At 42.4% G+C, this 24,300-nt stretch overlaps 1 pseudogene; it reads left to right on the forward strand.

Annotated features, from left to right (window-relative positions):
• LOC136568462 (calpain-8-like) overlaps positions 1-23,960 on the forward strand; it is a 55,974-nt pseudogene extending 32,014 nt beyond the window's left edge.
• Positions 23,961-24,300: the final 340 nt, after the last annotated feature.

Consider the following 24,300-nt stretch of genomic DNA (forward strand, 5'->3'; position numbering starts at 1 on the left):
TGATTTCTTTTTAAAATCACAAAATCTGGGCTTCAGAGATTTTTCTGCACTCTCATTTTTCAGTCATTTATTTCTGTCCCCATTTACTTCTCCTTTGCCATTTTGCAACATCAAGAAATATTTTTTAAAAATGGGGATTCCTCCCCCCCAAATTAATTACCTTCATCTGGTGGAGGAAAGGAGAATGAGAAGAACAGAAAATTTCAAGGCTTTGGACTCTGTTATTTTTTTCACCGGCTAAGTGAGAAACAGAAACTTGCAGTTTTAGTAACTCCAGGTTTAATAACCTTGGCAACCCCATTTATCCATCAGCGCCTCACTCTGGCACCTGGATGTTACCTCAACAAATATCATAGATGTGTTTCTTGGCTTTGCCTATCCTTGGGGAAGATCAACCTTAGAAAACTCATTAAATTAGACTTTGGTTTCTCATAAAAGAACAGTGCTGAGCCTGCTGCAGGCAGACACACAGCCACAAGCATAGCAGGATAAGGAATAAATGAGAGCTGAGATCCAACAGGGTTAAATGTCCCAGCCCTGCCTGCCAGAGACCAGCCTGTGGGACCCCTGAGGGGAAACTCAGCTGTGTGAAAGGTACATGTGGCACTTGGGAGTGGCTCAGGAAGGACAGGTGTCTGGGTGAGTAATAAGTCATATGCATCTGACTGACACTGGGTGCAGCACTTTGGAAGGAGAAAAAATTACACAAAATTACACTAAACCTTCTTCTGTGTGGTGGGTAACATACTGCTGGGCCCCTCTCCACTGGACAGTAGCAAAAGCATGTAACTGAGATGATTCCTGTTGGAGCGAAGATTCACAAACTGGCTCTCCATCATACACAAGAAGTCCTGGGTTGTCTCTGTCTCTCCCCGGGATGCTCAGAGCTGACAAATTCTGCTCTCGAGGACAGCCAGTTCCTGCCTAAACTGTCTTCAACTCTGCTTGCCAAGTTAGGCTTCCTATAAACTGTTCCTTGCTGCCATCCAGAAGCTCATGGAAAATTCTCAGAAAAACAGAAAAGGCTTTTGTCTCTAGAGAGACAATAATGACTTCCTAATATAGGCCATGAGTTATTGGAGAGCTCAGAGTTGGGATAGGAGTGACAGTCATTGCCATAACCCATTTGGCTGGCCCCAAAGGGCCAGGAAGAAAGGGGGGTTGTTGCTAATAAAAGCATTTGTGTGGTTGGCCTCCCAGGAAGCAGGGTCAGGGTGGGGGAACATCGTCCACACTGTTGGCACTGGAAACTCAGCATAGTTCCAGTGGCACAGGCAGCAGCTGGATTCACAAACTCATTTGTGCTGCTTGAACCAAAGTCTCAGCAAGATGAAATAAGATGTAAACATTGAGGTGAATTTTCACCTCTGTCTCCACTGTAGCAAAATATCTCAGTAGTATCAGTGACAGTGCCTAATATCAAAGGGTGTCAGGATTTGCCTCAAAAAATACATGCAGCCCTCAATTTAAAAAAGACATTTTTTCCTGGGACCACGTTAATCAGACAGAAGAGAAAGGGTATATTTTTAAATAAATGTTCAAAGTGCTTAATAGTTTTTGAATATTGAAACAAGTAACAAGGAAAGGAAACTTTTCTGGCCAGAAAGGGTGGTGCAAACTTTGAAATTGTGTCTTTTCAGGAGTTATGTGCCAACCCGCAGTTTATAATTGGAGGGGCTACCTGAACAGATGTCTGCCAAGGAGAGCTGTGTATGGATAGTGCTTCTGAATTTTGGTTTGGAAGAAGAAAAAGAAATGAAGCTTCATTTAAAAACTCCTGATACATGAACCACATTATTGGCTATCTCCCACACATAGTATGGAGAGACAGATACTATTGGAATAAAATCCCAATATTTCCGGGTGGGACGTGCCTGGGCTAGTCTGACCCTTGCTGCTGGGCCAAAGGCGGCAGCTGTGGTGTTTCACCTCAGAGACACCTTTGGCTGGCTGGAAGTTGCAGTTAGGCACTTGGAACAAGTCCAGGAATGATAGAAACTCAGTTTACCTCTGATGGAAAGGCTCCAGGCTAGGTGAAGAGGAAAAGGAGATGGATTCTGCAGAGGGTTTAATCCAGAGTTTATTCCAGGGTCACATATGTCTGAATCTTGGTAACAGCTCCACAGAATCCCGACCCCGTCGTCCCGTCTCTTTTTAAGCCTGGGGAAAGGGGCAGGGGAAGGGGTAGGTGAGCCACCAACCAGGTGGGAGGGGGGGGAAGACTCAGGGGACAATGACGCTTGGATGAGCCAATGACCCCAGGGCTGAGGGGCATCTTTTGAACTTTTGCCAATCACACGACGCCTGTGCTGGAATGATAAGATTGATGGACAGCACTTAGCAAGGAGGCAAGGGGGAGGGGAAGGGAGAAGGTATTGCCACACCTGGGAAACTACTGGGTTAGCTGAAACAGGAAATGGCATCACACTGCAACAAGATACCCAAGAAGAGGACTCACAACCAGCACTGCTGCCTGAGACAGGGTATATGTGGGCTTATAAGAGCTATGTCAAAATTGGAAGACACCAAACTGTCTCCTGGAGGAAGTAACTATGTGGAACAGAAAACTGTTTTGCTTTTGACTGCTTAAGACAGAGGTGGATGCCAGCCTAATCATGGGAGCACTTGCCCTGAAGCAAGAGAGTGGGATTTATGCCCATGCCAGCAAGAGCAGCTCCAAACACTCAGGGGACAAGGAACACCAGGGAAGTTTTCTGCTGTAGCCTAGTCCTTAGGTGCTTTTATTTGGGAGGCAGAGCAAGTTCCTGCCTCAGTTTCACACAAAACAAATACACAACAACCAAGGAACAGAGCAGGAACTGGTTCAGTAGAGGGGCTGGGTCTGTGATGTGCCATTTTGTGTCAAGCAGGATGGTCCAAGTAAAAGTTAGAAAAAAGGACCACATTGGAAAGAAATGAACAGAGAATGTAAACTTTGTAATACCATCCACAGCAAATTGTTCCGAGTCCTTCATGCTGAACCCTCCTTTCTGCTTGAACTGCATTCATGTAGAGCTGTGAGCAGGGACAGGAGCAACCAGGAACCAGCCACACAGACAAAAAGGCAGTGCTGGTCAGCTCCGTGAATCAGGGCCTGATAGAGAGGAAGTATCTCTCAGGCAGCACTCATCCTCTCCCAGACATCCATCATAAAAAACCTTCCTTACCCATTTTTCTGCAGTGCTTGCCTTTGGCTAAACAGAGCTGCTGTGCAAGTGGCCAGAAGGGAGCTGTAAGGGGACTTTATTCCCCCTCAGAGTAGCTGCTGCAGCAGCTGCCTTCCCTGCCTGCCTCACTGATAAGATCCAGCTGCAGAGGACAGCAGCAAGAAACCCTTGACTGTGTAGAGAGGCGAGAAGGCTGAAACTCTTTTAATGAGAATTTGATAGATTAGACACAGAGAAATCAGCCTTTTTCTCTCCTGTGCTGCTAACTGCAGTACTCCTGACCTCACCAGTCTTTCAGCACATCCATTGTGCAAATGAGATTGAAACAATTTCTGCAAGTCATTGGTGATAAATAACACCAGTGCTGTTCTTGTAAACACAGCATTATTAAAGCAATTGCTAAAAAATTCCCTGGTGTGTGGGCTTGTGCTCCAAATGCAAAAAATAAGATGCCCAATCATATACTCACTCCAGGATATTTATTTGGTGGATGGTAGAGCAGAGTATGAGGAAATCACTTACTGTATTTCAGGAGAATGGCTCAAATAAGTAGTAAAAGCAACATTTCTTCTCATCTCCTATTTGGAAAGTTTCTATAATGGCATAAAAAAAATTAAGAAGATACACCTGAAGTAAAACTTCATTTTCCCAGACAGTTTACAAGCTATAGGACTGAAAAATTTTATCTATTCTTAAACTAGAAGAGGCCAGTGCATTGTGTTTAGCCTAGAAACTGAATGGAAATACCCTGAGTCCTTTTCTGTTTCTGTCGTCTGCTGAATGTTTTTGTGGAGTCCCACTCCCTTGTGCTAAATGTCTTTCATTAGAGATCAGTGCCAAAATTCATCACATAGTGGTGTCAACAGAACTGGACCTCAAAACCTGGACCCCACTGTCTGGGGATGGTGCCTTGCTCTGGGTTTTCCAATACATATTTTGGCGGGCAGTAACCCAAGGCTGGTCCTGAAAACTATCCCAAACCTAGAAGAAAAGCCCCAAAATCAGATTCTGCTGTTAGTAGGATCTTCTCTCTCTCTCCCCGTCTCTCTCTCAATCTCTCTCTCTCTCTCTTACACACACACACACACACAAAAAAAAAAAAAGAAAAAAGGAAAAAAAAAAAAAAAGATAATCCAGTTTGTTAAGATGCAGGCATGGGACTTTCTTTCTACCCTTCAGATATTTGCTTTACATCTCTGAGCTATAGTAAGCTTTTTTGGTATTTGATCCAATACCTTGAATATCAAAGTCCTCATTACTAAAACTCTCATGTAAAACACTTCTATTGAAACAGACCCTGATTACATATTTACATAAGCCATGTATGTGACTGGGAAACACATCCTTTTGGGAAATAGAGCCTATTTTTAATAATATTCTCTAACATGTCTCTTTTGTTTTAAAAATAACACTGCAGGTCTGGGTTTATGTGAACAAAAGGAGAAAAAAAACCCAGAGTTTATCTCACTCCATTAAACTTATTTCTTTGAAAACAGTATAAGCTAGATGAATATCAGCTTGGGAAGTTTGATGGGGACTTGAAAGTCTTGAAATGTTTTAAATGTTTTTTGAACCATATCTTTTTGATAGCCTACTAACAACTTGAAATGTAGTCACAGAGTCTTAGTTATTAAAGGTGACTTACGAAGTTTTCTTGCTGCTATCTGAATAACTTAACCCGAGGACTGTTTGCAGAAGTTCTTAAGAAGTAAGTGGTATAAATTGAATCTAAATAATATAAAATCTACTGAAACCTCCTTAGTTTAATATTAGCTTTCCAGAGCCACTCTATTTATATTCATGAATTGCCTTTTGTTCTGAACGCCCAGAGGCCACTCCAGGCACAGCAGCTTCCTGGGCCTGGGCTGGCAGCTGGAGGAGCTCCCTGAAGCCAAGGCAAATGCATCAGTTTACACCAGCCCAGGAGCCTGCCCCACATGGGCTTTGTGCATGTCTTTGTCCTACAGGCAGATTTGGGGACACTAGAGGTATCCTGGAGAACAAACAAAAGCCAGACAGCTCTGAGATAGATCTGATGCCTGTTGAGGGAGACTTTGAAGTGGTTGTAGGCATGAGAGAACTTGATAGTACTGGGCTTGTTCACTTATTTTGCTGTAGACATTAATACATGGCCCTTCTGACATTCAGTCCCATGGGCGCAGGGATATTGGAGATCCTGGTTCTAGCAAATATATGTCATTGATATTAAAAATACATTTTCTAACAACTTGGAGACCCCAAGGAGAAGAAAGCCTGTTTCTTTGCTGGATTCTTCTTTGCCTTTCTGTACAAAGCTGCAGCATAAAATTAACTTCCATAGAAAACCTAAGAAAGTCTTCAAAACTCTCAAAGCAGATGCAACCTGCATTGCCATAAATTATTAGCTAGTGGGTCAGTGCTTCCTTGTTGTCTGGTGTGATGCCGCAGGTACTACAAGCTCTGAACAAGGGCTTCCAGCAGAGACTAAAGCTGAGAGTCAGAGCTGCTTGGCAATCCAGGAAACCACAGCATTGTTTTTGGATCCTTTCTGAACACCAGGCATTGCTGAAACAGCAACAAGCTAGAACAGGCTCAGGACAGAAATGCCTCTGTGCTGTCCAGTTGCATCCTGGAACCAGACACTTGGACATTTGGCTGAAACTCACCATCTCAAGGTCAAAGGAGGGTTTAGATGCTTTGTGACTAGACACTTTGATGGTAGCTAAACAGAAAGTGAGCACAGCTCTGGAACAACTGAAATGAATCAAATTTCTCATTTATTTTACAGCCTCTGCAAGTGGAGCATGCTTGGGTAAACATCATCAATACGGAGGAGTCACTGAGCTGCTAGGTCACCAAGGATTCGTTATTCGCTGCAGCAATTTGATTATCTCTGTAAACCAGGGGCTGCCTCGGTAGCATGGAGAACCCGAGCCAACTCAGGACATCTGTGAGCAGCAAGGGATTCTATTTCAAGTGCACTAACAGTCAAAGTAATTCTCCAAGATCACATGTGTCTACATATATATATATATATACATATATATATATATATATATATATATATATATATATATATACACACACATATATATATATATATATACATATATATATATATATATATGCACACACACACATACATGTGCACAGCAGTTAGGCATGGCTAGGCTTCATTTTCCCACCACAAACTCAAGGTCAGGATTGCTTAAATTTTTAAAAAAACCCAAAAAAATAATAGCAAAACCCCCAACAATTTATATTTCACTTTACTACCATTTGAAAAGACTTCAGATCCAGAAATCAAGCTGGCTTCTTTATAAGACATTCTGTAGCAGCAGTAAACGCTGTAATTGGCATTTGTCTGAAACTTTTGTTAATGAAATATGAGACTGAACAGAAGCAGAAATACATTCTAATTACTTGGTCAATTGGCCTCTTTTCCTCTCTCCCCCAAAAAAATTCCCTTTTTAGGAATGGAATAAAATAGTTTCCTCACAGTGTGAAAGATGACTTATAACCTGCAGCTGAATCAGAACAAGTCTGAGGGCCTACATCCCCAGATGCTTTTCTGGGGATCTTGTGCTCTTGTGCTGTCCTGTAGGCACAACCACAAACTAAATTGTGAAACTCGCTACTGGCAAAATGATGTTAAACTTTGAAAAAGGGAGCAGGAAGTACCAATTTATACTCTTTTACAGCTAGTCATATATTATCCAGTAGGGCTGAGAAGGCTTATTAATCGGCCACGATCCCATTATGGTGTACAAGAAGGTAAGAGGCCAACTGCACACTTTAGGCCCTGTCATGAAAGCTCCTTGATATGGACAGATTCCTACATTCTCTGAAAGTAAATATCACAGGAGCCTGAATGTCGTGCATCTCTGCTATCCAAAGATTCCCCCAAACCATCAACATTCAGAAATATTTCCATTTTTATCAAGTTACTAACCAATTCCCAGCTGGTTCCTTTTGGTTGGCACAAGCTAAGTCAAAGATATAAGGCCCCAAAAAGTAAGATTTGGAGATGGGACTCTGCAGTTCTCAAGGGAGGCATGGCTGCTTTTAAGGCCAAGTCCACCACTGCAATTCTTCCAACACAGTTCTTCCCAGACATCTGTAAAGGAGTGTCCCCTGGTGTAACCACCTGAGCTGGCTGGGTTAGGGTTAGGGTTATGGTTAGGGTTAGGGTTATGGTTGGGGTTAGGGTGTGGGTTTTTGTTTTGTTTGTTGTTTGTTGCTTTGTTTGTTTGGAACACGTGAAATAATCAACAGTTACAGTGTGTATGTGAAATTGATGGGGGAGCTAGAAAGAAAATAGGAACAGAGTTAAATAATGTTGAATGAGACCTGCTCACTGGTGAGATTCTGCTGATGGGGCTCTGGGGAGTTATACAGATTTTATAAACTGAGCTGAACCATCAGGCAACATGAGCCCAAACCAAGCTCTGCTGCTGCTAGGTATTGAGAATGAATTCAGGCTGGTGTGATTCCTTCTGCTTCCTCCCTTTCCCTCCCTGCTTTGCCTTTATTTCCTTGCCTGTGGAGCCAGAGTGTTGGGATTTAGTCAACCTGCTTTGACTGGAGGTTAGGCTCAGGTGGGAGCAGTGTGGATTCACCCAGCTAAAGGAGCTGTTCTGGTGAGGACAGAAGTTTTAGAACACATACCTAGCCTTTCCACCAGCCTTTTCACCTTTGAGTGTTTTGGTGTGAATCTCTCCTCTCAGGAATGCAGCAAATCCTGAAGTAAACATTTCTAGCTTTGAAACCAAAATTTAGCACAAGCACATTTCACACATTTCCTAGTATTTGCAGAAGGGATTAGCACTACTGAGTGTTTCCCCTTTAGATGAATTCTACTTACACGCATTTTTACTGGCATATTGTTTTGGGGTTTTTCTTAAGATTTGAGTCTAGAGATAGTTCAGAGTATCCTATCTCCATGCTGGCTTTCTGGGCTGTCCACCATGTAAACTCAGTTTACATGTTCAGACAGTTTTTGATGCTATGTACAACAAGATGCTGTTAATATTTCCTATCAGCAAAATTTAATATAGCATGAAGAAGCCTGCTGAATGATCCACAGAGCTAGGAGGAGTTGGTCTTTATTACAAAGGAGAGCAAATCCAGCACGGGAGTAATCCTACAGCGGCTTATGCAGGGGGAAGTGATAACAGGTGAAGGGCTAAGAGGATAGTAGCATGGAGCTATTTTGGGCACACCAGCCTCCATCATCTTTTCCTTTCTTCTTTCCCTCTGTTCTGGCAGTGTGGGGAGTGGGTGGATGTAGTGGTGGATGACAGACTGCCCACCAAGAACAGGAAGCTGCTCTTTGTGCACTCAGAGGAGGGCAACAAGTTCTGGAGCATGCTGCTGGGGAAGGCCTACGTCAAGTATGGGGCTGGGCAGGAGCTGTACCCCTGGCTGTGCCCCTGGTGGTGGCCCAGACCAGGGGTGTCAGTCACAACACACTTCATTCTAAGGCAGCCTCCCTCCGACTCAGCATCTACAGTTCCCTCTGGGTCCATAAATGGTGTTGCCAACTGTATTTCAAGGGGCTTGAATTTTCTTGTCCCAGGTTACATTGATGACCAAGCAAATTAAGAGATACTAAATGATAACCCTTTCTTTTTGTGGTACCTTGTGCTTGCAGGTGGAGATGAACTCTTGTCCCTCTTATCCTTGTCCCTCTTATCCTTTCCCCCCCAGGCTGAATAGCTCTTTTGGAGCTCTAACAGGAGGCTCCACTGTGGAGGGCTTTGAGGAATTTACTGGAGGCATCTCTGAGTTCTGTGAGCTGCAAAGGGCTCCTTCAAACCTCTACCAAATCATCCAGAAGGCCCTGAGAGCTGGGTCACTGCTTGGCTACTCCATTGATGTAAGAGGCTGACAAGGCCTTACTCTCCCTGCTCTTCTTCTCAGGGCTCTGTCCCCACACTGTGACAAAAGCCCAGACCAATGTAAGATATAGGTAGGAAGGTCTGATACAAGAACAAACTGAATTAATTTGATTTGAGATCTTTATTGATTTCAGTATAAAAAAATTTGGACAAGGTTCTAAATGATCAATCCTCATCATGTTTCCCTGTTTACATGACAGCATGTGATAATACTTAGAGCTGTAAACAACTTGTTGGTCTTCAGGAACTCCATTCTCTGAATATCATTTCTTATTCAAATTTTGTGTAATTTCAGCTCCAGACACTTGACTGCTAGAGACAAATTTGCTGAGACATTTGGTTGTAGCCTGTAGTCTGATTCTGGCTTTGGTTTTCAGTCCTAAAGATTACTGACACCTGTAATACAAACACTCTCAAGTTACATATATTTGTACATGTTTTGAAAACTTCACTCCTGTTTCATTATCTCATTTGCATTGTGGCATACAGAATTACCAGTGTTCCAATTTTGCTATACTGGATCTCATCTGAGACAGGCTAGAGCTAAATTCATGTGAGCATGTTAGCAGGTGACAGTCTGTCACCTGAGCTGGGAATTGGATTTAGATTTAGATTTCACTGTATATTCTTGAATTTCTTCTGTGCTTGGACTGCATATTAAGACTGCAGCTTTTGCTGTGGATCTCACCTCAATTTAATATACTTTGCATCAAGAATATTGGTATTCATCATGCACACCACTTTGGATATCTTCCCCCATATTAATTTGCTTATGAAAGCTCAGTTCATACGCAATATATAATCATAAATGTGCATGTTTTTATTGCTCCAGATAACTGCTGCAGCTGAAATAGAAGCAATCACAAGTCTGAAGCTGGTAAATGGACATGCTTACTCTTATCACTGAAGCAGAGGGGGTAAGCCAGCCTCTCTGGGACCATCATGCAAACCAGCTTGGGGCTGCAACACTGTAGTCCCTTCAACTTTCTGATGTCTTTCAGTGACTGACCATAAAAATGTTCTAAACTTACATACACTGATACAGAAAAAGGTAGTACCTGTAACACTCAGTCAGGTCAGAAGCTCTGTACAGGTAGTGGTGTGGAGCACACTGTGCAGTCTGCCACTTGTATGGTACCAAGAGGCTGGGGTAAAAAGTGTAAAGGTGGGCCAAGCTGTTACCAAAATTCAGGGTACAGAAAGGAGGAGCAGGAGAGGAGGCAGCCATTCCCTACATGTTTGTATTGTGTGAGGTGGGAACGAGCACTTTCCCAGTCAGATCTGATAGGAAAAAAGTAAAAGCCTCTTTAATGAACTCTGCTGTGAGTCTCATCTTCAGAGTGAGCCCCAGGTATTCCCGCTCCTCTGAAGCTGGAATCATTACACAGATGTCCATGCCAGATAACCTCCTTCCAACCTTGCTGTGTTATGCAATGTTTCCTGCTTTTAAGGATGTAGATATTCTGCTGGTTTGTAGCTGATGATTTTCCTTGCAGGTTGCTGTCATTATATGAAATGGTGAGTGCTGCAGCTCATGGCTCACTTGGTGCCACAGCATAATGTAAAATAAGGGTGGAAGGCATCTAGGTGTCTTTTAACTATTGCAAATTGTAATGGACTGCATCACTCAAGTACAAATCATATATTATCCTATCTGAAAAGCAATTGGTCTCTGATGATTGGAATAATGGAAGTGCTCAGGCTCTGTTTGTTGTGGATCTTTTAGGTATATTACTGAGGACAGTCAGAGAAACTAGTGAGGCTTAGGAATCCTTGGGGTGAAGTAGAATGGACTGGATCTTGGAGTGATTAAGTAGGTTTTTATAAGCTCCTGCTTCTCTCTCTTTGGTGTATTTTGGAATCTATTAAAAATTATATTGGGACAATGCAGTTAATCCAATCACAAAGTGTATTTAGGAGAGATACAAAATCAGTTGGAACAAAACACTATTCATTTATTAGCAAGGTTGAATATTGATCCATTCTTTCCAGCGGGCATTAATACCTGCCTCAGGAGGAGCTTTCACATCAGAGACAACAGCCCTTGGTTTGACTCTGAGCAGCCCAATGCAAGCCACATCCTCATCATTGTGCAAGACAGTTTTTCTCAAATTGATCCTACCAATGAGTTCCAGGACCTAAGTAAAATATACAAACTAGTCCTATTCCTGGGAGTTAATGCAGGGATAAACCATTATACCTCTGCTTTGACTCTGAGGTTGCTCAGCTCTAAATCACACCAGAATTTGGTACCTATCTGAGAATCTTGAAAAAGTTGAGATGCTGACTAAGATAAGGACACAAATTTCAAAATCTCTCAGAAACTGTCTGGGCTTCAGCTATCTTGGGAGTGTGGTAGTGACAACACCTGTTTTGTTTTTATACTTAGAATGGCATAAATTTTACTGTCCTTTGAACCACAATATATTTTTTCATTTGAGATTTCAGTTTCCTATTCTGACTGACTGTAGCATGGGTGCTGATGTATTATAATTAAGGATAGAGATAACATTACAATTAATTTTACTTTTATCAGAGCTTCTTTGCTGAGCCCCAAGGTAAGGTGCCTCGGGCACACACATATGCCATATCCTGGTTTTGTCACACATGTTTTACCATGGGGCAACCTTGCTGAGGCAGCTGCAGCACTGCATTGTCACATGGGAGTAGATCAGAGCAGAATCCATCCTGAGCACATTAATATCAGAATGGCAAGGGAGCAATGCTGTTTTCTGCAGTGAATTTTCTGATTTCACCTTTTTGCTTTCCTGTTCCTTCATGACTCTCAACAATGGAGATTGTATCATTTTCCTAGGGAGGATATCAGGCGCCCCAATAAATCTTAAAATGCAGAAGCTCTGACTAACTTTCAGACTGTGAATTTCCTAATCCAGACAGTCTGTTTGTACCTTCTGGCACCTGGCAGGGGAGATTCAATTCAAGACTTAGTTGCAAATACTGTTGCAGTCTAATTCCAGCCTGGCACAGTCAGGTTGCAGGGTGTGCTGTCATTTGGAGGGGTACAAGATCTATTTGTTGAAGAAATATATACTCCTTTATCAGCCCAAGATAGCATCTAACTCAGATCTCACTGTAGAATAAAATGCAAGAGCTGAACAGTGTGCTTTTGTGCTTTGTCTGCAGTGGTCCTGAGTGGAATTATGTTGATCCCAAACAAAAACAGGTTCTGGATAAACAAGTAGATGATGGAGAGTTTTGGTGAGAATTGTTCCTTTAGCTTACTCTTTTGGACATTTTATGTGCCTTAAGCAATCTTTTCAATTGGATGGAGAAAAACTGCCAGCACCGAGGGGGTTAATAACGGCATGCATGCATTGTTCACCTCTTCTTTATCTCCTTTTCTATTCAAATATTACCTTTTATTAGAGCTTGCATAACCCGGCACTAATCCAAAATATAGAGACCAGATGGTAATAAAATCAATGAGGTGGCAAGAATGAACCTCAGCTGCTCTACATTTTGACATTTGTTTTTTTTCCTAAATGCTACACAGTAATGAAAAAGTTCAGATTAGCAACTTGGGAAGAGTCTGTTTACTCAGACCTAATAGAAAGCCTGTCCTAACCCTGATCTGATTATATATGAATCAGTGCTGAACTGATGTCACTCTGTCCTAGCCTGGAAAGATAAATGGCCACTGTCCTCCAGTGCAATCAGCTGCATGGGCCATCAGGCACTAGGAAATGAGAGCAGACCTCGCTAGCAGCATGGAGCAATCAAGGTCTGTCACTCATGCAAACATACCAGGAATGGTAAAAACAAACTTCAGTGATAGGAATGAAGAAAAACACCAAACTGTGACTGTTTTCCTACAGAGTACTGCTTTCACAAGGGCCAGATCTTACTCCCTTTAAATGGGATCTCCTCACACAAATTGTTTCACCAGTTCCAGTGAATTTGTTTATGAAGCATATTCCATGGGGGAGTGCCCACAGCTGGGGAATGACAGAAAATGGTTTGTCTGAGCCCAAAATGCGTAATAACCATTGACAGAGGCTGTCTTCAGAAGATACAGATCATTCAGGCAGTGGGCAATTTTGTTTCCCAAAAGCCAGTTCCAAGTTTCAGAATTCAATTAAATGCAGCATTGGACAGCTCTGTAACACTGTTGGGAGAAGTGTCCAGCCTCAGCCACCTCATCTGTTGCAGGCTGATGGACTAACCTGTCCATTTGTGTGCCACTTGTGTGATGGCATTTTCAGATTTCCAAAGGCAGTTTAGCCACCTTGAGATCTGCAATTTGACTCCTGACATACTGACAAGCCACAAGGTCAACAAATGGGACCTGACTCTGTTTAATAGACAGTGGAGATGGGGTTCATCTGCTGGGGGCTGCCAGAACAACCAAGGTAACGACCCACCCAAATGGGCCTTTAGTGAAATACTAAGCAAAACATTCAAAAACTGCTTGTGGACTGGAGGGGGCTTTGGTGGGGAAAAAAGAGCTTGGAAGTGCAACAATATCTGTGAGGTTTGGACAGTAATAAAAAGCCTGGGAGTTTAAATGAAGATCTAATTCACACTTATTTCCTTGTGGGGGATTACCAGCCCACCAAGCAGTTAATATGTGGCAATATTAATTTTTTTTCTCTGTCTGCTTTTCCTGCTTATATGGCTTTTGCTACTGGCTGGAGTAATCCTCTGAAGAGCTGGGTAGGCCCGGAAAGTGGCATTGTTATTTCTAACTCATCTTCACGTTAGACCTCTGGAAAGGCTGTCTGGCGTTTGGTCCTCTTGCAACAATAACAGCCTCAGCCAAGGACATTTCCTGGAGATACAAGACTGGCTGGAATTAACAGTATCAGCTCCTCCTTGTTGGTATTTAGTCCCAGGAAATACCCTGGTGCTTTGATTTCTCATGGCTCCAGTTGATACTCAGCATAGCTGTGAAAACATAAACCCATACAACTCAATGGAAAGAATTGGAAAAACTCCAGGCAAAAGTTCTTCCAGGGAGATAATTCTCTGTAGATATAGTGACAACCAGCTTGATTGCAATGACAATTGCAATGACAGCAAAGCCTCCTCCTTTTTGTCTCCTGTTGGGAATTCTTAGCAACATACTGGACCAATCCCCAGTTTAAAATCTGGTTGGATGATCCAGATGATGACCATGAAGGGAGTTTGAATGAGCCATGCTGTACCATTCTGGTGGACTTGATGCAGAAAAACCACAGGAGACAGAAGAGAATGGAAGAAGGTCTGCTTAGTATTGGTTATTCACTCTATCAGGTAAAATTTTTCATCATTTTAAAGACTGTATTCCTTGTCCTGTTAAGCTGGAAAAAATTAGCAGTGTGCTACATCTTGGCATTCAGCACTACACTTCAATAAGATCTGGATTTTGCAAAATGATTCAATTATTTCTCTCGTTTCTTCCTGACCTAATATGGGAAGACTCAGATAAATTGAGGCTCAGTTTTTCCCATTTCAACAGGATGGCAGTGTAAATTATTGAGCCAGTAATTTATTAACAGTCTCATTGAGAATCTTCTTTTACAAAATCTGAATGGGGGAAGGCTCATGGTGCCTGGCAATACCAGATAAGTGTTTCTGATTACAGCCTCTCATTAGCCCTCAGTTTTCACTTTCTTTTTTGTTATTATTTCTCCCTTGTATTTCAAACTTTTTTTTTAATCCATTGTCTGCCATATGCTACTGTTCTGATTCAGTAAATTTGGGAGTTTGTTTTCCCTGATTTTCCCAGTGTTTCTAAAAATATGATGTAAGGAAAAAACCTACAGTGTAATCTCTAATTTCTGTGGTGTGAGGGGAGAGAAACAAATGTAAAAATTTCCAACCAGTATCATCATGACCAATATCATATGTGAAGAAAAGCAATTAAACACTGTACAGACTCCACTGGATGAACATCATTAGCCAGCACAGGTGGAGCAGATGGGCACAGCTGACTTTTGCTAATAGATCTTGTGTGGTTTGGCTCAAAATTACAGGTTTTCCCTAGTGCCCAAGTGCCTGCATGCACACACTGAGCACATTTCTGAGCTGCCTTCTCTGTGGTACCAGGTACCCTCACCTGTCAGCATCCTAAATTTGTGCATTATGGACATCTGTCTGCTCCCATCACTAAATACAACAGTGGAGAACTCCTTGTGCTTTACAGATATTCCAACCCATCTGTGTCCTCTCTGGCCTTACCCACAGTAGGGTAGACTTGGTGACTAAGTCTCTTGGTGACTCTTAAGTCACTTAAGTGACTTTAAGGTGGTAATTTTTTGGAAAAACCTGGCTGCTTAGTCACCTCAGGTACGCTATGACCCAGCTATGATCCCAGCTCCCTTGAATCACACACTAGGTTTACTTCATCGCATTTGATGTTGTGACTGGGGAGCTCCAGTTAGGACAACAGAGATGATGACCTAAAGCAGATCTCTCTGCAGGAGAAGGTGAAAAGATGTGTGTTCAAGTCTGTCTACCTGCTCTGCAGAGCTTTTGTAAGTCATATAGCTGCCTGCTGACAACAACTGTGTGTCCATCACCCAGCTCCTGCCCTTGCTGCCCCCAGTGTGCTGGTTATAGGCAACAAAAGACCCTGAAGTCTCAAGGGGCCACTCAGGCTTCAGAAATGTTATATGGGTGATGTTTGTAAAAGCTCTTTTGGGAATTGGGAGGACAGTCTCTTTGGCTTTCACTGGAATCTATGCTCTCAAGACAACTCATTGCTTTTGGAAAAATTGCCTTATATTTGGAGGTACAAATTAACATAGCAATTCAGTTAATTTAGGAAGAGCCAAATATTGAAACTTGCTACTTGTTATAGTTGCCTCACAACAATCTCATCATCCCCAGGCTGACTGCTAGTGACAGTAGCCTTATATTTTTATCCATATTCAGTAGCAGTAGACTAGTGGAGTTTGGGTCTGCTGTAATAAATTCTCTGGTTTTAGTTAGCTAAGTAGCACTAACTTGCTGACTGTTCCTGACTGAGCATTTAAAGACTTACTCAAATGTTTCCAACCAACAGTATCATTCACAGCACCACATCAGGGGAAAAGTAATTTGATATGCCATAGATTTCTTTGGATGAAGATACAGTTTTTCCTTTGGAACAACTCTAGGACAAGACAGAATTTCATCTGTATCTGATACTATTATATGTGGTTGTAAGTGAAATTTTTTTTCAAAAAGTGTCTAAAGGAGGCTTTATCTGATTTTTTTTTCCTACTGGTGCAGGTATAAAGCAGCACTTTACCACTGTCTCTTTCTCTTCCTTCCGGATTCCTCAGGAGACTTCACCCTTGTAGACTGAACTGCAACATATTTTGTTGTCCTTACCTCCTGCATGGGTAGGAGAAGGTGGAAAGGGCACATTTCCATAGAAACAAATAGTCTTCCTGAAGTCTGTGAGAAGCTGCAAAAGGCTTCCAAGGAGCTGCTGAATTGCTCTGGCCAAGTGCAGCAACATTTTTTCACTGTGGCTCTTTTCTAATGCTGTCTTGGTAACAGAGGAAAACTTTCTCATCAGCCTTAGGAAGTATTTGCTCTAAGCCAACCCCTGGCTGGTAATGACTAAAGTAGTGCCTCTGTTTTGCCATTGCTGCAGAGCACATGCTCATTTTCTGTTGCTGTAAATAAGCCCCTGTACAGCATCTTTACAATATCCACAGCTCACTTTCTAGAACCTTGTTAACCACTCTCTTAGCCATCCCCTTCCTCTAGCCTCATGTTGATAACAAAGATATAGATGATGAGTTCAAGACTCCATTACAAAAGCTCTCTGGAGAGGTAAGTGGATTAAAGTGAACAAAAAAACCTGAAACCTCTCTGTTATGATTATACAAATATTTGACTTGCCAATTCCTTTTACTGTCTGTTCAAAAAACCAAGTATTTCTCCCCTTTTATTAACTCATAGCTTCAGTTCAGTTTATTTTACAATAGAGAAGATTTTCTAATTGTTCGTCTTATTGGTGCAAAATGTGATTTTTTTTTCCCCTTGGTAATGCAAGGCAGGGAATAACTTTGAAAATAGGGGTGATAGGAGTGAGGACTGTGAAAATATTATCCCAGGGTGAAATAAATTACCTGTGGAGTTATCGTATAATTCTGACAATTGCTTGGCTGGCCAATTCCTTCCTTTTTGTTTAGCCCCAGGAATCAAAAAACTGTCGGCTGGGCTTTTTCTCTACTTAATATATTTGAAAAACAGTATCTATAAAGTCCTGCTGCGTTAGCCTGTGGCTGTCATGTCAGGTTTCCTCTCAATGAACAGGTGGCCACCGTTACTGGAGAGGGAAAACATCTTTTTAGTTAGGAAGACCATTCTGAGTTTTGAGATGGCAATTTTAGAATTGTTTGGTTGTAGTTTCTGTAAGCACTGAAAATCTCAAATGTTTTCCTGAAACTTTTTATTCAGTCAAACATTGTAAAAAGTTGCCATTTACTTGGTCACGTCACCATAGCACCTAACAAACCACTTATTTCCTGGTTAAATGTCTAGGAAGTATGATTGGTTTTGAAGATCTTCTCCCTCTGATATCTGCGGGTAAATGTGAAGGGTTTGAAAAAAATTAAGGGTTTACGTGTCTTAGATTTGGAAAGAAAATTGTCTCTGGATGTCTGATAGCAAATCAATAGAGCTTTCTTCAAATAATTTTTTTGTTAACACCTACAGTATGTTTTGTTTTCTGTCCAGGACTGTGAAGTGACTGCAACTGAACTTTAAAGGACTCTAAACTGGGTTTTGGTGAAGAGTGAGTGACATTATGTACTTCCCATTGGATGGAGCTGAGAACAGGGTCTCTGCTAACAAAACCCAGCTCTGTCAGCTAGGGGTGATGAAAACTGGAGTTTTTGTCTGATCTCAGCTGAATTCCTCCTGACTTGTTGAACCTCTAAATATGGGGTGGGGTGGAAATAGTGCCTGGTGCTTCCCTTCCAAACATGGCCAGCAGATATTCTGCAGAGACACAACATTCCCTGTACTTTTCTGGAAGGACCACCATGGGCAGTGTTATTATGCTGCTGCTGCATGACTTCTGTGGACAAATAGAGACTTATCACCACCAAAACCAATAACATCCCCTCCCACTGTGGGAAAAAAAAAAGTCATATTAATCAACTGAAAGGACATAGTGGAAAAAATGGCAGAGCATTTGCTTTGCTACCGAGATTTTAAGGTGGTTGGTATTTTCAGCATTGTCTGCAGAAAAATATTTGTCTTAAACTATTTCTCACTTAGTCTTTTATATTTCCTTTTTGTACAGGAAAGGATGTGAAAAGTGATAGATTCAACATTAACACTTGCAGGGAGATGATCAGCCTTTTAGATGTATCCTTTGAATGTAATGTCATCACCTTTAAAGTTTCTGGATCTCTTTTGTAAAACTTCCTGACAAGCTGGGCTAAGTTTACACTTCACTTGTCCCAGCACATGGCTGGGGGCAAAAAATTCAACAACGCATCTCTATCAGTTTATGGTGGCAGAAACCTGGACCACTGGACCACCACATTTAATCATCAGCTGCTTCTCTCACCACCATCTCTCATTACTTAAACATTTTCCTAAATATAGTGGGGGGAAGTAGGGCTTTTCTGCCCGGCTGCACCTGTGCAGTTCCAGGTGCATACACAGCATGCTTGGCAAGATGCAGGTTTTGAGTACATCCACAGCTGCTGTTTCTGAGTCAGGTCCTGCTTACAGAGGCCTGAGCTCACAGCAGCAGGGACAGGCTGAGCCTGTTCCCAGGGGGAAGGCTGCAAGTACAGGCAGTGGCTGCCTCCCTTCTGCATAACTGGGGGGACACTTGGGAGCTTTTAAGTTTTGTGTAGATAAAGGAAAAGGAGAGGTCAACACCTCTGCCCAGGTTTGTGTAGCCAAAGGAAAAAGGGAGGTCAACACCTCTACTCAGTGCTCCTTTGCACTGGGAGGGTGATGACCCATGCTTCTAGGAGCTTGCTAGTGTTGGTGCCATAGCATGGCCATATTGAGGCCAGCAAAAATTCACTGTGGATCTTGTGGATAATTGGCTGTTAGGAGAAGTGGTGCCATTGCCCTACACTCCATAGGCTCCCAAGCTTAATGGGGTAACTCAGTAAGTACAATGTCATAGTGTCCAAATCCCTGTTTCTGCATAATTTTACATTGGAAGGGATGTTCAAAGACCTGAAGGACATGGGAGAGGACACTGTAGACAGCTACTGACTCTCTTCACTTGCAGCTCCTGCCTCTGGTTTCTAACAATTTTCTGCTGCAACACCAGGCCCTTTTCCCCCTAAGGTGAAATCTAACCTACTATTAAGTGTCCAAAATGTGAGTGCTTTTAATCTTGCTTATATATTTAGTAATCCCATATATCATTCCTTGAGAGTGAAGATAGCCTAGAAATTCTTGGCATGCTTTTAGCCAAGCAAATATGGAGCTGTGGGCATGTCTGTGGGAGATGGACATGCATTACAAATGAGAACTAAACTGGCATTAGGATGACACTGTGATGGGTGATTTATTTTTAACAGAACTGATCTCCACATTGCTCTCCAGTGTTGCACATCCAACTCTTGTTTTTACACTCCAGTTTTGTTAAGAATAAAGGAATCCTGATTTTTGAACCATGCCTTAACATGACCCAGACAGATGGACCCAGCACCTTGAGACTTGTAGAATTCAAGACACTTTGGATGAAGATTCAAAAGTATTTGGTAACAACATTTCTGACTCTATCCCCTTGCCTGCCCTATTAGCTCTGAAGTACAGATCCAGAACTGAGATAGAGTTAAACCCTCACAGGCAGATATAATTGGAAGCCTTCCTTCTCAGGGCTCGAATTTGTTCCAGGGCTCTGAAACACCTCTCACTTGACAGGGCACAAGCAAATCCTCTTTCACCTTGGCCCCATCATTCTCCATAATTTGCAATACCCCATGGAAAGACAGATTAACTTTGATTATTGGCAAAGACAGCTCTTTCTGCTGCCTGGTCTCTTAAAGCTCATATGAACATTTCAGCTCTTGCTATATATTGCATGGCTGGATGACCATTAGGAAATACAAGAAATATAATTTTAGGACCTACAAAAAACTGCCTTTGTATTTTTGAAATCTTGTAGAACTGTTGATTTTTATTTTTTTTTTCTGATACAGGATTTAATATCCCAAGAAGTTGACCCAGAACGAAGCGGTCTAAAGGAAGGTCAGAGTTGGACTTTCCTGGTGTGACCACCTCCCTTTCAGGCAAGCCTGCTGCCACCATACTTGATATTGTTCATCACAGAGCATCTGCCCTGAGTACCATGAAGAAATGTTGGGTTCATGAGGACACAGCTCTGTCCTAAGGCTTGTCAGAAAAGCAAACCTTGAGACCCAAATCCACTATTAACTCTAGGTCTGGGTGGCTTCTAATTCTGGATAATAAATCTGCTGGCAGTAGGAGGCATCTGTCATCTTGTATGAAACATTAAGCAAGATGGACTTGGTCTGTTGCAGTGTTAGCCAAATGATAGGATACTCTCCTCAATGGCCTGTCTGCCACCATGTAATGTGAAGGCAGGCATGCTGCCAGCCCATGGGAATATGTTTCCCACTCTGCCTAGCTTGCCACTGCTTGAAATGTTTCTCTCGCTCATTAATGTTTCAAAGAGTAGAACTTGTGGTGGTAAGGACAATCTCTGTCCCAGCCACCAGTGGGCACACAGTGACAATGTGAACAGGCAGAGGTAGGAATGATTGTCCTGGCACTGGTTAGCTACATGAGCAGGGAGGATGGCAGGGCATGGGTGGCATGGTGGGCTAGCAAAATAATTTTTTTAGTTTAAAGCCTGAGTCAGTGAAGGCCAAGTTTTATGCATGCATCATGCCACTGAATACGTGTGTGTGTATGGCCTTCTGATGAAATCCTTTCTTCTATTCTTTTAGTATAGTTTTAATATAACGTATATATCATAAAATAACAAATCAAGCCTTCTGAAACATGGAGTCAGATCCTCGTCTCTTTCCTCTTCCTGGGACCTCTGTGAACAACATCACACCCTTTGCCACAGACAATCTATAAGAAAGTAGACAGTGACTACTCTGGTACCATCAACTCCCACGAGATACGAAATGCCCTCAGAAAGGCCGGTGAGTGTGTTGCTTGGAGATTGGATCACCAGACATTGGGAGAACAGCAGAGCTGTCTAATGGCTTTTATTCTCTCCTGTCACCTAGATCACAGTGTTGCCAGTGACATTCTCCCTTCCTGACAGTCACACACTGCAATCCTTTTGCTGTTTCATACATCAAACCCCATTCTCTGTTCTGCGTTATGGACTACTGGTACTTTTGTCCATGCTGTGACAATTGCTTATTCATCTGATTATTACTTGATCTATTTTTTGCCTCATTATTTCCTAATCTAATAGTCCTCTTTCAGAGCTATGCCCAAACCCTCTTTTTCCTTCATTTCCTCCTACCACCTTTCTCTCCTCTGGAGAAGGTGCAAGCCTGATGAAGGCACAGTCCAATGACGTCCTCTCTGATGTGTTCACTTTTGGAGCCGAGCTTGCCAGCTAAGGGACATCTAGAGGAGCACTGTTTTTTCTTTTTGATTTGTCTTGTGCTCAGTGGATTTTATGTGAATGATCCAGTAACAGAAATAGCATGAATATGGGCCTGAATAGAGCCCAATGCATTATGTGAGCAACTGGCTCTGCTGCAATCACTGTTATTCAGCTGCAGTGCCCACTCACTAATTAGGGGTTTATCTGGGGAACATAGGACTGGTTATGCTGTGAAACAATGTGAAATATGCAGTCTGACAAAATGCTGTGGGAGAACTCTATGTCTCTCTTCAGCTGGCACAATTGGTTTTGAAAAGGACCCACAGAGATAGGTGAGGGAGTTCAACAGACCTTCTTGGAGGAATAGTCCTGCCCTTCAACCTGCAGCTGCAGCAGGATATGGATAAGTCACATCCAAGATAGCAAATTAACCTGATGTGTCAGTGACTCCTGTGCTCTCCTGGCCCTCAGGTTTCAGGCTCAAAGATGAGGTGCAGCACAGCATCATCACCTGCTACGCCTGTAGCACCAAGCTGACCATTGACTTCAATAGCTTTGTGGCCTGCATGATCTGCCTGGAGACCCTGTTCAGTGAGTACCCAAGGGAAATTCCTGAAAGCTTTGGGATTGCCCTAGGTATTTGTTGTCTTTTAGCTGTGAATGTAGCAAATTGCATGGAAAGGTTCAGGTGCCAGCAAAATTGAGTCAGAGGAAGCAGTGGAGAAATGGCAAAAGCCTTTATGTCTGAATGCCCATGGGGAGTAGAGGACACATTTCCACAACACACCATTCTCTTGTGCTTTACAGTTATCAGCAACTTATGGTTAGTGCTCTGGCCCCCAGATTGTCCCAGCTCTGACAAATGGGACCATTTATCACTTGCAGTCCTTACTCAGACCTGATGTACAGGTTTGTCCTTGGATCATGCCAGATGCCACCACATCAGATTTTATAGTTGTCCTGCTGCCAACTCCCATTTTGCTGCTATAGATCTATTCCACCTCATGAAGCAGCTTAGAAATTATTTGTAATAAGAAGGAAGAACCACTGTAATATTATCTTACAGAACCAGTCTAAATTTCCAGTAGATCATGGCAAAAAGCCAGACTTTTACATTTTGTCAAGCAGTGATTCTCTACATGTCAAACTCTGTATTTTATATCCAGCTTTTTCCCCCCCACTCTTCTACCTTTCAGAAGTGTTCTGTCTCCTGGACAAAGACAAGAATGGAGTCATCCAGATCTCTCTGCCTGAAGTAAATCTGGTCAGATTGAAATACCACCTGATCCAACTGCAGCAGTAGACCACACTAAAATACACTTATTTTAAATCACTATTGTAAGAGATTTAATCGTTGTTATAAGAGAACATGGTAGTGATATAAAGGGCAAGTTTGCTTATGTGAAAATGTTCTTCAGCCCACAAGGCCTGTCTGAATTAGTAGAATGAGCTTTTACCTTTATATGAGCAAAAATATAAAGATACTTTCAAAACTCCTAAGGCTGATGGAGAAGGTGCTTACACAGTGCATTTCACTATCTCTTTTTAGAGGGCAGTGGTCAATTCATTAGAAAACACACAGCAGGGAACTCTTCTTTCTGGCAGAGAATGTGCTGATCAACCTGCCAGAATTACAAGAAACCTTTTAAGATGCCAGGTCTTTTTACTTCCCACATCGTTTTTAATGCAAATTTTTCCTGTTGAAGCTGTTGTAAAAGCAATCAGCTTGAGCCTTCCCTTTGCAGAATACAAGTACATCTCAGGAAACAGCTGTAAGGAGCCCCAAGAGGTCCATCCAATTAGTCCTCTCAGCTGAAGAATGGCTTGAAGGGAGGAGGATGGCTAGGAAGCCCTGTGACCCTCAGTCACAGTTAGTTAAATCTAGCTGAAATTGTACATTGCATACTCCCACCCTAGAGTTTTTCAAGGTTGAAAGTTGAAGCTTTTTCCAGCTTGCCCAGCAGAACTCATCTTCCTTTTGAAGAGACCTCACTTGCAATGTTTGAGGCTGATCCTGGCAGTAGATTTCCCTGAAGTTCAAGAGCAGATGGATCCTACACATATAAAAGATTAAAATGCAACTCCAGCCTTTTCCAGCTTGTTCTCCAAGAGGCACGGAAGAGTGCCCCAGTGGCATCCTGTAGACCTTCCTGATGCCCTGACTCCTTGTGCTGTTTCTCCGTCAGTGGCTGTGCTGCACACTGGTTTGAACCATGGTCAATCAATTCAGCAGAGACCTCTGAGGCTCTTCTGAGCATGAAACCACTTGTTTGGCATCTCCTTGTTGTGAAAAACAGAAAGAGAAACTTCTTTTTATTCCTGGCAAGTTTCTTTAGGCCAATAAAATGATCACCTGTCAGTTATAAAATAAACGCAATCTTAAACAAACAAAGAAACAAACCCAGGACTGTCCTCCTTTACTTTTCCTGCCCAAAGAGTATTGCTCTGTGCCATGCTGAAATCTCATCAGTTCTGACTTAGCACGGATGGACCCAGGTAGCTGTGGTTTGACTTCTGACTGTGCAGCAAAGTTCAGCAGTGTTCAAAATCCTGGAAGGGATCTCCATTGCTGCAACATCCAGCATATGTTTTGCTCCATGCTCAAGAGTGTAGGCAAAATTTATGGTATGTTGTCTTGGCAACCTCCTTTTGCAGAAAATTGTCGGCTTTGGCTGGGACAAGTGTCTGCAGAAGTTGGGGGTAAGGAGCTTGGAGGCAGATGCTGACCTGCTGGGAGCAC

This window comes from Molothrus aeneus, chromosome 33 (assembly GCF_037042795.1).
Source record: "Molothrus aeneus isolate 106 chromosome 33, BPBGC_Maene_1.0, whole genome shotgun sequence".
NCBI lineage: Eukaryota > Metazoa > Chordata > Aves > Passeriformes > Icteridae > Molothrus > Molothrus aeneus.